Below are 13,161 nucleotides of genomic sequence, written 5' to 3' on the forward strand. Positions count from 1 at the left end.
AAAATAAACCAACTAACATGCAAGCCAGTGGCCAAAAGCTGCTAGCAGGGGAGAGCAAATGCATGGCAAGGATTTGAAACTTCCCCTGAGCACTCTTCCTGCCTCCATCAATTTTCAGTTTAAGAGATTGCCCGAACCCAATGTGGTTTATCTGGTTAGCAACCATAAGTGAGCATTTCTTCTAAGGATTTCTGATGTCTCCTTCCAAGTCATGTTAACTTCTGCATCCACGGACAAGGCATTCTGCAGATCTGCTGCTCATTGTGTGAAGAACTGTCTCGTTCTGTCTTGTCGGTGGAGATTGCTTCAAAGCCTGTGTAAAGCAGAAATAACAACCAAAAGAGAGCAGGTGCCATATGACAGAAGCATAGATTAGTTTTCTACTAGAACTCTATGCGTTTGAAAGATGTTGATGTCACCCACCTTCCTGGCTTCCTTCCCAGACACAGCCAGGATGGAAGACAGTCAGTACTGAAGCCCTGTGGAGCCCAGATCCTTGAGCTGCATATGAGCAAGGAGAGATAAAGGCAGATACTCCCTGGCTACTGTGATGCACAGAAATGGTCTGATAACTCTGGGAGATCCTTGAGAACAGATATGACTTTCACAGGAAATGAATTAAAAAAACTGTACATGAAATTTTTGCCCTGGGCTCTAAATCTAGAATTAGTACCATAAATTTTTTGACCTTCCTTATACTGTTTCTTACTAATATTTCAGAGGAGCACAGAAACTAGCAGTCCTTAGGGAGGATCTACTATGCTTAGACCACTTGTAATGAGGACTTAAAACCTACGGTGCTGGAGATTCCTTGGTGAAGATATCTCTTGAATCTGATAAGCAATCATGAACAAAATAATATGGCCCATTACGATTTGCCTCAGAATTTCTCAGGATTAATGATGTGTAAATTCAGAATCTAGTGTCAGAAAGTATGTAACTTTTCTTTTGAATATGGATCAAGTTTTCTCTTAAAAATAGCAAGGACGTTTCTCCCATGTAAGAGAAAATGTTTCAGAACATCAGCCTTCTGAAAAGTCATCAGGCTCCTTTTATTCATGATCAATTTGTTTCTGAAAGAGTTCAAAGCATGTGAACAGTTTCTGCTCAAATGAAGAACTAATTTTGCGTGAGACGAAAGTATCAGTTTAAGGAGAAAACAAGACTGTTTTGATTTCTATGTGTCACAGGAACTGCTGAGACAAATCAGGAACATGAAAAATGCATATTCTTCTGATTGAATCCTTAATCATATATCATGGTGTCATGGTTTAACCCTAGGTGGAAATTCAGCCCTACAAAGCCACTCACTCGCTCCCACTGGTGGGATGGGGGAGAGAATCAGAAGCGTAAAAGTGAGAAAACTTGTGAGTTGAGATAAAAACAGTTTAACGGGTAAAGCAAAAGCCGCACATGCAAGGAAAGCAAAACTAGGAATTGAATTCATTCAATTCTCTTCCCATCAGAAGGCCAGTCTTCAGCTAATTCTCAGAAAAGCCGGGATCCACCACAGGTAATAGTTACTTGAGAAGACAAATGTCATCACTCCAAATGTGTCCCCTTTCCTTCTTCCTTTCCCAGCTTTATCTGCTGAGCATGGCACTGTATCTGTGTATTACTCTTTGGTAGCTGGGGTCAGCTGTCTCAGGTGTATCCCCTCCCAACTCCTCGTACACCTCCAGCCTCCTTGCTGGTGGGGTGGCAGGAGGAGCAGAAAAGTCCTTGGCTCTATGTAGGCCCTACTCAGCAATAATGAATCCCTGTGTTATCAAAGCCGTTTCCAGCACAAATCCAAAACACAGTCCCACACTAGCCATTGTGAAGAAAAGTAACTCTACCCCAGCCAAAACCAGTACAAATGGGAATAGAAACAGAGGCTATGATGCAAATCACTAGCACTGTCAGAGTCAAAAGTGAAACTGTGATTGCTTAGTTGAGAGAAAAAAGTGTAAAGAGGCATCAAGGAAAGATGTTGAATAAGAAGAGGCTAGAGAAGATGGATGGGTGAATGCTTCTTCACAATACATGAGCGAATGTCTATATGGTAAAAACAAAAAAGATAAAATTAAGAAATGCATGCAAAGTTATGTAGGTAAACACATATGTAAAAGGGCTCTTGATTTTCACCACCTTTGATTAAAGACAGAAGCTTAGAATGCTTTCAAAAGAATTTTTATATAAGATATTAGAAGTCAATAATTCAGGTCCTAAGCCATCCATTAAGTGATGACAATGGAGAGATGTTTTCCATTCTGTGGGATCCTTTCTTCCTGATCATCTAATGCTGAATCTTAAGAGCTGAAAATAGCATTATTCACAAGAAAGTGATGAGACACTTTTGACTGGCTAAGACAGTGAACTGCTAATACAACCAGCAAAACTCGTGCTAGGTTTATGAAGCCACATTAGGTGAGAGTAATCAGATTATGACACTATTAATTACCCTGAGATATAACATTATAGTAATTTTGGGGGTATCTTCATAGTAAAATTTGCCTTCAATGTGCTAGTACACTTTATATGAAGATAGCATGCTGGCATTTTTGTAAAAATTTCAAATAGGAGATACAGAAAAGTGAAAATATGTGTAATACCACCATGGCTATACTTTGGTCCCATTTTGAGGGGGCTCTATTTGTGTGTATGTGTATGATTATGCATTTAGAAAGAAATATTTTTTGTAAATCATTATTTTTTATGTAAACATTTTTCTGCTTTTGGTGAAAGTAGATTTTTCCAAACTCTTTTTTTTTTAACTCAAGAGATTTTGTGTTTTGTAGAAGTTAATGGGTTTTTATTTCAAGCTCACCATAAGCAATCTTTTAAACATGAAAACAATTAAGTATCTCCAAAATCAGACAACTCTGTTTATAAAAAAATGTCTTTCCTCTCACATGTACAACTCATGATATGACCAATATAAATTAGAAACAATCATAATTCTGTTCCTTTGGCTATAACTTTTGGATACCCTCCAACATAAAATGCATTAGCACAAAAATGTTCTTGTCCTTAATTAATTTATAGCTTAGAGCAGAATACCATAAATAACAGTTGAACTTCAGCTGCAGAGGTTTTGAAGCCATGGGTAAAATATTTTATAAAAAATTGTAATAAAGCTAAACAGTGCTGGATGACAAGTAGAACTAATTATCAATAAATGTAGGCATTTCAGTGATGGACAACTGAATGTAAAATATGTTTATTTTGTAATATATTTGGTTTCTATTGAATTTATTGCCATTATGGGTGAGAAAATACTGAAGTTTTATCCTTACCCTGAAAAAATACACTTACTAAATTGAACTGTTTGGTTGAGGGGTTTGATTTGTTTTGTTTTTAAATAGCTTGAAGCAGATAAAGTATGATGGCATATCTTGTTTTGAAGCATGCATGGTTGAAGGTTATAGAATCTGCATGATATACTATAGCTTTATATGGGAACACAGGACTGGAAAGGACCTAATGGGTCATCAAATCTATTGTCATAATATTGCAGGAATCAGGTTTTATAATCCCCTTCATAAACTTATCAAATTCCACTGTGAGTGCAGTTAGGATTTTTAGTGCTGTTACTCCAATAGGAAGATTGTTCCCAAATCTCATTGCTCCAAGTGAGCATAGATTAAATTCTGGCCAATCTGTGCTGTTGGGTTCCCTTGCCAACATTGTCATTTAATTTAAATGGCTCTCTCATCTTCCTGTTGTTTGCCTCTATGATATATTTATACACAGCAACTGGACCCCTTAACAGCCTTTATTTTGCCAAGCTAAACAAGCCAAGCTCTTTATTCTGTCTCCTCATATGATAGTCTCTCCTTTCCCCTGATCATCCCAGAAGTCCATCTTTGTACCTGAACAAGTCTGAGGTAATGTGCTACGAATGACAAAGTACAACAGTCTTGTATAATAGCATAATAAAAGAAACCACAGTAAGCAGAGTAATAATTTCATGCTTGCAAAGATGTGCTGTGCCAAATATCTAAGAGGTTGAGTAAAGGTTTTGAAATCTTCTAAGGGGACCTTTATTAGAAATAATGTGGCTTTTTTCCCCCAAAGTGGTTGATTAAAATTGCAGTATGAAAAGTTTTAGTGTTTTAATCAAAAGCTGGAAAATCAATGAAAACTGTTTTTTGGTTGAGACCTTCAGCCAACATATCATGCAGTTCATTAGATTTGTGATCATTGAAGAAATGGGTCTGCCATATTGGAAGTTTGTTTGACAGTTATGACAGAGAAAATTTCTATGAACACTGTATAGTATATAATGAACCTTTCCTGGAGAAGCCACAATTGCTTTCACACATTGCCCTTAAGAAATTTCAATTACAGGGTTTGGGGAGCTGGTTCCCTGGAGTTAGCTCTGGAGAGTGCTCCTCTTGGTGTAAGCCAATAGAATACAAAAGACAATGTGGGTACAACTTATCCCACCACCTCCTACTATCACAGAAAAAAGGATGTTTGATCAAATCAAGCATCCTCCGGTCTCTTTTGCCATAGCTTCTTGGAAAACTTCAGGACACTCCTGACTGCCAGCTGTTAAGACTGTGACAGCAGTCTTTTTCTGGCTGCTTTACTTCTAGTCCTTACTGAGTTGATAGTTTAATCAAGTTTCTAGGGGAGCTTCAGACAAAAACTTTTTTTCCAGTCATGCTGAGCCTGACATCCCAGTGCTTGGTGTCAGGATCACCAGAGAGTATGATGCCTCTCTTAATTGTGACGGAGAGACATTAGGGGAGCATTTGTTTTTCTACAAACCCTCTTTTCTCAACAATAAACATGCTGATTTCTTTTGTATCTTTTCTCTGCCCTGTAGCATAAGGTAAAAGAGCATTTGCAATATGCTGTAGGAAAAGGGAAGCACAATTTTAAGTTACTACATGCGCATGGAAGATCAATGAAAATTAAGAGCTTTTAAAAAATAAGCAATTTCTTAAGCAAGAGCAAAGGGAAATCCCAACCATGATTACAAGCAGTTAAGTAGACAGTTAAGGAAATACATGTCAAGGCACTGCATGGGTGGCTGCTTCCTGGAGACTGGGAGCAGGAGGAATCCCCATGGAGACTAGAGGGCTGAGGGCAGTCCCAGATCTGAGCATCAGGCACCTCCCTGGAGATGAGACGAGCCTGGGATGGGCCGTGGGCCCAGCTTGGTGGGTCCCATGGGCACGGCATGGCAGGGCTGTGTGGAGCTGGAGGCCAGCCCTGCTGTGGCAATCCTGAGACAGGGGCTGATGGCCCCAGGGGGGCTGACATGTGGTCCTGGGGGCACTGATAATAAATTAAATGGAACTGTAATTCTAACAAACATTTCTGATGATAACAGTCATAGTCAAATAGTTGATTTGATAGTGGAAGCTGTCACACACTGTCTGCCCCCATGGTGGCCTGTGGGTCATGGGAAATAGGTGCTCCTTCATGCATCCCAAAGTGTTCTCCAGTGATGATTGACAAAATCAGCTTCACATTTTGTCCTATCCTGACTACCTGTGAACAGCCAGATCTTCGCAGTGCACAATCAGACTGTCTGCCCAGAAGGACTTGCCACGCTTCCCCAGTGTGGCAGCCTGGACTTGAAGTTGCAAGGGTATGAAAAGCAGCTTGAAGAGCTCTTTGCTTTCCCTGGATGTTCCTTCAAGGATCCTGGGAACTGTGGCTTGTAGATCAATGGGAATATAGGGACTTTCACTGACCCCTTTAGTTAGGGTATCTTGGCAAACCTGCCAAAGAAAACTTCAGCTTTCCTTCTGCTAAATTTGGTTTCCTGATCGGTGGTGCCTTGGGGCAGAGGGATCGTGTGTATGGGAACGAGGAAAGATGAGAGGCTTTCTCCAAAACAAATCTAGATAGAATCAATAGCTTCATATTACTGCGCTAAGAGTAACAAAAATTATTCTATTTAGCGCATGTGATAAAACTCTCAACAACTGGCATGGAAAAAACAGCCTGAGGCATCTTGCTGTGCAAAGGGCTGCGATGTTATTGTAGCTCTGTTAGGTTAAGTTGCTAGTGTGGCAAAGTCTGCAACCAAAGCTGCTTCTTTCCTTAGCCTAACAGGTGGTTGGGAGCATTTTGGTGCTGCTGTGTGATGTCTGTGAGTGAAATAACACTTTTATTCAACTCAGCAGCAAAATCCCATGGGCTTTTCAGAACAACAGAATGCTGTATAATGGAGAATATTTTAATTAATACAGTGATGTTCACCCTGAATGTTTCTATTGCTCACCATATTTACTGGCATCACTTAATTAAAATGGAGAAGACATGTACAGGCATAAATATTACCTTGAGATATTTTAAAGTTTAATGAAATAAAAAAAGCTCTTCCACAGAGTATAAAGCATCTACATTATCCTGCTACTTGGTAAAACTTCAGAGGATTGAAATTATTCAAGTCCTATCTGTGTTCCAGGATGTGTCTTCTTGGGAGGGTTTCAGTGTAGTGGCTACACCTGTAAAATGACTCCAAAATAATACATAGTGGAGAGAAAATACCTTTAAGGGCCTATTTTTAAACCATGTCTCCTGTGAACAAGGTTTGTGAAAATCATGAGTAACGCCACTTTTTTGCATTCAGACCATCAGATTTTAATCTCATTTAGACTGATGAAAATTCAGAGTAGCATCTATAAACTATGAAGAGTAAAGGCAAATGAGGTCAGAATTTGACCCACTATGCCTTGGTCCACCCTTTCTGTGCTGATTGACAGAAAACTCTTCTTTGTTTCTTGTATTTTGTGAATTGTGCTGAAAATTCAGCTTTTCATTGAGAAAACATGATTAATTTTCTTTAATTAGGTCTAGATAGTTGCATATTGTCTTTTAAAGACAGTAGTCTTGATCCTTCCTCCATTCAAATTAATGAGAAAACTTTCACTGAATTATTTTAAAGGACAAACATTTTGTAGGGCAAAGAATTAATTTCTGTAAATCCCATGTACCTCGTACAAATATCTCTACCTTGCTTCTTGTAAATTGTCATGCCAGATGTGTTTCAGAGCTTATGGGTAATAACAGTGTGATAACCTGATTGTCACACATGTAGGAAATGCTTTCTGCTATTCATAAATAAATAAAGAGATGGATAATTGCTCAATATTCTCCAAGAACTAGCTGCTCAAGACTAAAGGTCCCTAAATAAATTTTCTAGAAAATTATTTATCAATAAAATAACCTTCCTATAAAGCTAAGTTTTCCTTAATGTGTCTGCACCAATTTAGCTATGATTACAGTTGGTTAAGATTTCATTACTGTTTCTATCCTTATGTTGTTCATAATCCTATAAATCTTGTTCTTTCAATTCAGAGCAAGGAAAAAAATACACAAATACCAAGTTGACATTTACTATTTTGCGAGATTTCACACACAGTTTGTTAAAAATAATGGATGAATGTGTTATGCGCTGTTCTGACTGGTATTAACTGACACCGTAGTAGTCCTACTTTATTCCCTAAATGGTAGTGTTCCTTGTATGACTGTATTGTTATTAGGAGAACTATATAAATTATTTAAATAATGGTCAGTTTGTAGAGTTGAACAGAATTGTTACTGTTTCCTTTAAAAAGATCACAGCTTCCCAGAACACTCTGTTCTCCTTGCTGAGGAAAGACCTCCATGGTCTCACAGCCCTCAGAATCTCTGTGGCACCACCAGTCCTGCCACTGAGCCTGCCTGGACATGTTTCCATGCCAGCTGTCTCTGCAATGCACTTGACCTACAAAACCTTGTTTTATACTGTAACCATACTGCTCTGTCAAGAAGGTCAGGGCAGAGTTCAGGGGATTCACAATGTGGAACCAAATTCTGTTTGTTTATGCAAACTAATCAAATGCATGAATGAGCTTTAATCAACACAAGAACCTGCCTCCCTCCAGTGTTATGGCTCTGTTCCCCGTATGCCCTGCAACATCCCCAGCTTTCCAGGAACAAAGCTCCTAGCTCCCTGCATGTCTGCCATACCTCCATGGGATTTGGAGTTGTCACTATGTCCCCAGCCTTCCTTTGCTTTGTGGGCTGTGAAAGCAACTGGCCTGTAGCTCTTGCTGTGCTGCGGGTTTTCCAGCTTGGCCAGCCAAGGGAGTCACATTCCCCCTGAGCAGGTATAACTCTACAGATTGCCTGCAGGGTCACTGATACATGGGCCAAGCTGGACACATTTCTTCTCTGCTGTCATTTTGCCATGTCATTGCACTGCATTGCACATATTCTGCAGAACTGCTCTCATTGAGGAACCCAGCACATTGAGTACCAGCTTTTTGCTTCCCTCATTACCCCTCCTTTTCTTGGGATGGAGGAGGTTACTTGGTGTTGATTGCCAGATTTAAGCAGAAAGCTGACTTGTGGTACCAGCTCTTTGGAGGCAATGGGAGTGTAAGGTTTTACCAGCTGGGTTGGTATCATACCTGCAAACACATTGCCTAGTGTATTATGGATTCTTCAGGTCACTCTACTCTGTCATGGCTTTGGAAACACATGGATAAAGTCAATGGGAGTTTCTAAATTAAAGAATATAAATATTTTCAAGTCACTTTAAGTCTGGAAGACTGTGTTTTCTAGCTGGCCTGCTGTCTGGCTGGCAGAGCAAGCAGAACATGCTGCTTCTCTCTTTGTTCCTGGCATGCAGCCCCTGAGCCTTATCTTTTCTCTAGGGAGCAGCAGGGACCCCAGTCAGCCTCAGGTGGGAGCAGCAGAGCGATGGCACAGGGACACCTCTACCCTCGACTCCCTCCTCCCCCCTCCGGACCTAGATTCTAGCGAAGCCCCTGCCCTGGGAGCATCCCTCCACACAGGTATTACTGCACACCACGAGCTGTTCTGCTGACTCACAGGAGCTTCCAGGTGGAGCCAGGCTCCTGAATAACTAACATTAAGGAGATGCTGTTGCAAAAGCATGGCTGGAAAGCAACACTTGAGCTTCCTGCAGATGTCAGCTCCAGGAGGGGACCAAAATGACTTGCATCATCTCTTGTCTTTCAAAGGCTCATCCAAATTGCTGAGCTGTCAAAGCCCTCGAGGACTGTTGAGGATTCCCAAGGACATCCTCAATGCACATTATTTTCACTGAAATTTTTTAGCATAATGAGTTAAAAATAAGCATCCTGAGTTAACAACTTAGTGTAACGAGGAACTCTTCAGCAGGCATTGTGGACTTTTATGACCATACTGGGTGTCTCACAATATTCGTATTAGATTTTGCCTGTCTTTTAAAAGCTCCATTGCTAGTATCACATTGGTTATACTTTAGTTCCAGTTTTAAAATGCCTCACAGTGCTGGAACATACTTTGAAATTGCGAACCCAGCTCAAAAACTGGAAAACAAACACTAACTGATTTTATAAAAATTTCACAACTTTAAGCCCAATATTTTAAGATGTCTGACTCATTTGGAAAGCTCAGCATTCTCTGTATTAATTATGGCTCCAGAAGATCTATCTCAACAGTCAGAAAGCAACTCCATTTGTAGTCAAGGATTGCAAACACAGTCTTCCTGGAACTGAAAGTTGTACATTGTGCAATTTTTATGGCTTGTATGGCTTTTCTATTTTTAGTTGGTTGAAACCTGCAATACATCATATAATCCTCCTTAAATTGTCATTCATAATGCTAATTGCCATTAACTTGGCATAAACTATTTCTTAAATAGTTACTCTTTCACCTAACAATATTACAAGACAAAACTGTATTTTTCTCTGATGTAAAGTTGATGTGAGTACAAACTACTAATGATGTTTTTCTACTTATGAACTTTTAAAAAAATATTTAAAATCCCCACAGTATTTTCTTTTTTTCTTTTAAAAATATGCATGTGTTATGAACTCCAATAACTGTTCCATTACTTCAGCAAATCATTTATTTATATTTGCCTTTATAGATATTTGGAAAAATTCTCTGAGGTTTGAGAAAGTCTAATAAAATTGTACTTTTCAGCTTTTTTGAAGATAGAATGAAAAGAACAATTCTGGGTTTTTTCCTTTCTAGAAATGCATCTTCAAGGTATAAGAGATCAGTCAGCAACAAGTATTTGCATAGAACTGTCCAGCCTTGTTCTTGCTTACTTAAATAATGTCATATATTTGGCTACCTGCAGAAATGGTTTGTACAACATTGTGTCATTCCCTGGCTGAGCAGAGGGCAGGGGACCTAAGCCTGCTGCTGGCACACCAGTTCATGACTTTTGTATTATAATAAGTGTTGTTGACAACATTCTTATTTTCTAGGCTTTCCTATCCCTTTAATTATAATCCCTTGTCTTTGACACATATGCTTATTTCAACAAGTCCAAGGTTTGTAGATTCCTTGGTGTTTGCTGCTTCCACAAGGTGAATTCTAGTGCCTGAAAGTCCAGTGCTACAGCCAAGCCATCCTTCAACAATAGCATGTGCTGCCAAACATTTTTCCATTCAAGATTTTGGTTTTTCTTGATGGCAAAAATTAATAACAGCATCAGTAAGTACAATTAGAATAAAGATTTTTTTTTTTTTTTGCAAACATGACAGCTATCTTAGGTCGAGTATGTGGCATCCCCCCAGCTGTAGAGAGTTTCTCTAAATATGGCCATTTTATAGCAGGGTGGTTTTGCAGTCCTAGAATGGACTCACAAACTGTTGACGGACTTTTTTTTTTTTTTAATTTATGTAGACTTTTTTGGCATGCAGTCAATGATGTTGTGTGGGAAAAGATTTAGTAGAATACCAGATTTCGGAATTTACTTTGATTAAATGAATTGCACAACTTACTATGGAGGCATAGGATGTATATATTGTTCAAATTACCTTCTTAATTAATAAAAATAAGGAAATATTTATTCAACATGGGGACTTTGTTCTAATTTTTCTGAAAGCCTTGGGAAGTATTTTCAGTATGTATACAGTGGAGGCTCAGCCGTTTAGTTTGGGCTTGCTTTTTCAGGACAGCTGTGCTTACTAATTGGCTACTGGGTGCTCTGGAGAGCCACCCTTTAACTTTCAGCTGGGCAGGTCTGAAAAAAACTCTTTTACCTCTGAAATTCCTGCAGTCTGCACGTGGACAAATGCAGATAAGGAAAATCTCTAATCTGTGTGCTGTGCAGTGGCTACTAAGAAAGCAGTGGTACTGAAAGCTCGCTTAAACACTTTCACTAGGGATAGAAACCGGAGTGAGGTTTATTTTCTCTAGGATTGAAATGAACACATGAGAATACTCTCTGTTACATCTTATTTCTTAAGATAACTAAGTGTGTATATATATATATATGTAACAAGAGGTGAATTTGCTTCCTCATAAGAGGAAAACTGGCTAGTCTTCCTTTTCCCAAACCACAACTTGGTCCAAGTTGGTGCCAGCGGAGCAAAGATGTGACTGGGCTGCCAGCAGCAACCACACCAAGTCCTTGCCAAGGCCTGAGTCCACCACACGTGCACAGGAGAAGCAGCCCAAAGTAATTTCTCAGTCACCCAAACTTCCTTGAAGGCAGATGAAAAATATTTAAGGAAATAAATAAGGAATGCTGAGACATTACATAACTGCTGGGTCAGACTGTTTTTAACTAAATAAAGAAAAACAGTAATGTCTTCATTTATATGCTGCTTTCTTACCTGCTTTCTTAACTGATTTACCAATCATATACAATCTGTATCTTTTGAATTTGTATTCCAAGACACAATGATGCCTTAATATTTAGAGACATCCACCAATTCCCTTCAGCAACACTGACATCCATATCGCTTTTCTGTCATACACCTCCACATACAAAATAGGAACTTGAAAATTTTATTATTAATTTTTTTCAGATTTACCTTAATTATTAAAAATTATTTTCTAGTTTCATTTGCTCCAACTAAAAGCTAACAAAGATCCATTTCTTAGTGTTGTTTCTTAAATTACTTGTTTTTGCAATTATGACCAGATTCTCCCACTTTTCCTTCCAAGAAACAGAGTTCCAGATGAGGAGTTGTGACTCGAGAGTCAAATGAGCTCATTTCCCATTTAGGGAGCTCAGTGAGGGTGAGGTTTTGACTCTCCAGTACTTACTTTTTAGAAATACTGGGTTCTCTGCCCCTCTCAGCCAGAAGTGTGCCTGCAAGCTGAGGTCTGTGTACCGATGCTTTGTAGAAAATCCATCCCAAGCCATTTGAGTTTGTGACTTCATTAACACAAAGTTGGCAGGGTGAATTATAGCAGGGACTGTGAGGGGTGGACACAGCCCCACAGCCTCTGTCAGGTCTTAACATTTGCCATCAAGTGTTTCACTGTGGCAGATGCTGATAACGAGGTGCTAAATACCTACTATTGCCTCCCATTTCTGGATCCATTTCTGGATCCAGGCCAGTTTATCAGTCAGCTCAGGAAGGGCACTGATGTGCCTAAATTAAGGGCACAGCCTCTCTAGAAAGGGTAGTGGTGGCTCAGAGGGGCAAAACTGAGACCTCCCAGCACATCCCAGAGTCAGAATGCAGTGGTGTCCTCTCACAGGGAGGCTGGAGCAACACCACACTCTACCCAGCATCTTTTTCTATGGAAAGAAAATCAGGGGATGCTTTCCCTGACAGACAGGAGCCATGGTTGGCTTTAGCAGTGGTCACTGTAGCTACATAACTGAGGATGAGGACAGGCCTGAAGCCTTAACATAGCCTCAGAGAGCTCAGGCTCCGTTTCAAAGACACTGCAGATTATAGGTGAAACCTAAACTCCTATCTTAGTAACACAAGTGAAATACTTAAAGCTGAACAGTGTGAACTTATGCCAGTGCAGATGATTTTAAGTTCATGTAGGCTTGTAAAACACCCACTAGACTCGTAGGAGCTCTTTTTAATATCTTTCCATGGCTCTGGACAAAAATTACTTTCTAAGAAAAGTAGCTAAGGAAGTTTTACTCTATCCTAGTGGAAAACAGAGAAACTTCAACCCTTTCTTTAAAGATAAGAAAGGTAGGGTGTTTGGCTAGTTGCAACAAGACAAACACAATTCACTTAGAATTTATCCCTGTTGACATTGGATTTTAAGAAGTCACAGACATTAAAGAAACTTGAATCTGGCAGCAGGTAATTTTAATAATGTTAATGGAAGACCAAGCCCATGCAGAGATATTTATTTGCTTCTTCCTTCTCTGTTCCTTCCCTCCTCAAAGCAACTATGCTGTATTTTCAGCTTAGCCTGAATTTTTGCTCTGAATTAAAAAGCCAC

At 39.4% G+C, this 13,161-nt stretch overlaps 1 protein-coding gene across 3 annotated transcripts in view; it reads left to right on the forward strand.

Annotated features, from left to right (window-relative positions):
- The window catches only part of FILIP1 (filamin A interacting protein 1), a 104,705-nt gene that overhangs the window by 19,394 nt on the left and 72,150 nt on the right, over window positions 1-13,161 (forward strand). For 2 of the 3 annotated variants that reach the window (XM_029962680.1, XM_018077918.2), the window contains exon 2: window positions 8,649-8,789. The exons of the other annotated variant lie outside the window; for it this stretch is intronic. The gene's annotated coding sequence lies outside the window, so the exon portion shown is untranslated. The remainder of the gene's footprint in view (window positions 1-8,648; window positions 8,790-13,161) is intronic. 3 annotated transcript variants of the gene reach the window in all.

This window comes from Manacus vitellinus, unplaced genomic scaffold (genome assembly GCF_001715985.3).
Source record: "Manacus vitellinus isolate BGI_N305 unplaced genomic scaffold, ASM171598v3 scaffold_4_pilon, whole genome shotgun sequence".
Taxonomy (NCBI): Eukaryota; Metazoa; Chordata; class Aves; order Passeriformes; family Pipridae; genus Manacus; species Manacus vitellinus.